The sequence below is a fragment of the Cupressus sempervirens genome, chromosome 2 (assembly GCF_028749045.1).
Source record: "Cupressus sempervirens isolate cs-2001-9-10 chromosome 2, ASM2874904v1, whole genome shotgun sequence".
Lineage (NCBI taxonomy): Eukaryota > Viridiplantae > Streptophyta > Pinopsida > Cupressales > Cupressaceae > Cupressus > Cupressus sempervirens.
The window spans coordinates 553,567,412-553,569,911 of NC_143119.1; the positions used below are offsets into that span (position 1 = coordinate 553,567,412).

The following is a 2,500-nucleotide window of genomic DNA, read 5'->3' on the forward strand; positions in this document are numbered from 1 at the left end:
ACTTGGCTTTCGGTTCATCCCGCATCGCCAGTTCTACTTACCAAAAATGGCCCACTTAGAGCTCGCGATTCTGTGGTGCGGCTCAACAGAGCAGCCGCGCTGACTTACCTATTTAAAGTTTGAGAATAGGTCGAGGGCATTACGCCCCCGATGCCTCTAATCATTTGCTTTACCCGATAATACTTGCACGTGAGCTCCAGCTATCCTGAGGGAAACTTCGAAGGAAACTAGCTACTAGACGGTTCGATTAGTCTTTCACCCCTATACCCAAGTCAGACGAATGATTTGCATGTCAGTATCACTGCGGGCCTCCACCAGAGTTTCCTCTGGCTTCGCCCTGCTCAGGTATAGTTCACCATCTTTTGGGTCCCAACAGGTGTGCTCACACTCGAACCCTTCACAGAAGATCAGGGTCGGTCAGCAGTGCACCCCCCGAGAGGGGATCTCGCCAGTCAGCTTCCTTGCACCTCGCGAGTTTTCCCAACCCGCCAACTCGCACACATGTTAGACTCCTTGGTCCGTGTTTCAAGACAGGTCGGATGGAAAGCCCGCTGGCCAGCGCCACGAGCGCACAGGTGCCCGAGAGCCCGCCATAAAGGTGCACGCTTCGCTCCTTGACCGCCGCGACGAAAGTATTTTTGCGACTAGAAGGTCGCACTTGTGCCGTCGTGATAGCCCGCCCTGGCACGTCCCCCGAATCAAGCAGCAGATTGGCTCACACCATTCCGCATCCGACCGGGGCACATCGCCGGCCTCCATCCGCTTCCCTCTCGGCAATTTCAAGCACTCTTTAACTCTCTTTTCAAAGTCCTTTTCATCTTTCCCTTGTGGTACTTATTTGCTATTAGTCTCTTGCCCGTATTTAGCCTTGGACGAAATTTACCAACTGATTAGGGCTGCATTCCCAAACTTGGGCCTGGTCCATCGCTAAGGATGCTTCTACAGACTACAATTCGACAGGCGCGGCCGTCGATTTTCATGTTGGGCTCTTCCTGGTTCGCTCACCGTTACTAGGGGAATCCTGGTAAGTTTCTTTTCCTCCGCTTATATATATGCTTAAACTCAGTGGGTACTCACGCCTGACTTGGGGACGCGGTAGAGATGCAGCAATGCCCGCACTGCGGCGGGCCGCTGAGCCCAGAATAAAGTTCCTCACGAGGAATCGTTCGATCGGTGCAAACCAACGCCAGCCTTTGCGAGCCACCGCTCATCACGACGGATCAACGGAGCTCGTGCTCATTTTAGTCAACCATGCACCACTTGCAGACACGGACGACCATCTCCGCTCCTCATCGGGGAGGGCAAAATTTTGTAGTGCGACGCCCAAGCAGACGTGCCCTTGGCTGAGGCCTCGGGCGCAACTTACATTCAAAGACTTGATGATTCACGAGATTCTGCAATTCACACTAAGTATCGCATTTTGCTACATTCTTCATCGTGGCGAGAGCCGAGATATCCGTTGCCGAGAGTCATGATTTTGTTTTGTTTTTGCCTTTCAGTGACCCAAGCGTGCAAGGCACTGTCTCGCACTTCGTTCTTTAGATTTCTAAGGTGCACGATCCACCCGTGTGTTGTTGGGTGTTGACACATCCTGAACCCTGAGCACCCAATAGGTGCGACGAGGAACACTGTGGTGTGTCCCCACCCCATCCCCTCGCAAAGGTGGGAGGTGACGCATGGGAGAGCCGTGTCAGCGGATAGGGCCCCTGCCCCGCAAATCATGCGAGTGCACCCATACTAAACACAGAACGGTCCAAGCGATGAGTCAACACACCTAGGCAAGGCAACGGGGGGTTGCGGCAGTCCCGACTTGCCACCGTCGAAACGACGGATCCCTGGCACAGCATCACGCACGCGATCGGATCGTGAAATCTCAATGGGGAACGAGGCCCAGACAACCTCTCGCTCTAACGTGGATGTCATTCAAAGGCACCGATCCTATAATCCAGATTGCATCTGAGTCTCTTCTTCGCCCTGCAGGGAATCCACGCTTTCAATCACGGGCATTCGATGTGACCCTCGACCTCGACGACACTGGACCCATAGCTTGGCCGTCTAGCACATCGCTGCAGGGCCGAGTGTCTGCATGTCACAAAGATTTCTAGGGCAGGGAGGAGGCCAGCTCCATCCCCTACATGATTCAGGGTCTCAAACCGACAATGATCCTACCGCAGGTTCACCTACGGTAACCTTGTTGTGACTTCTCCTTCCTCTAAATAATAAGGTTCAGTGAACTTCTCGCGATGTTGCCGACAGGAACCGCCGTCATCGCCGTGATCAGAACACTTCACCGGATCATTCAATTGGTAGGAGTGACGGGCGGTGTGTACAAAGGGCAGGGACGTAGTCAACGCGAGCTGATGACTCACACTTACTAGGAATTCCTCATTGAAGATCAATAATTGCAATGGTCTATCCCCATCACGATGCAATTTGGCAAGATTTCCCAAACCTTTCGGGCTGAGGTCTCATTCTTTAACAGAATTAACCAGAAAAATCG

The 2,500-nt window shown here is 53.1% G+C and overlaps 1 non-coding gene and 2 pseudogenes across 1 annotated transcript; all 3 read right to left on the bottom strand.

Moving 5' to 3' along the window:
• Positions 1 to 1,093, bottom strand: part of LOC149573577 (25S ribosomal RNA) — a 3,174-nt pseudogene extending 2,081 nt beyond the window's left edge.
• Positions 1,094 to 1,317: 224 nt separating this feature from the next.
• On the bottom strand, positions 1,318 to 1,471 carry LOC149573578 (5.8S ribosomal RNA). Its single transcript, XR_016361097.1, has one exon. It is a non-coding gene; the product is annotated as a 5.8S ribosomal RNA (ribosomal RNA).
• Positions 1,472 to 2,157: 686 nt separating this feature from the next.
• LOC149573579 (18S ribosomal RNA) overlaps positions 2,158 to 2,500 on the bottom strand; it is a 1,645-nt pseudogene continuing 1,302 nt past the window's right edge.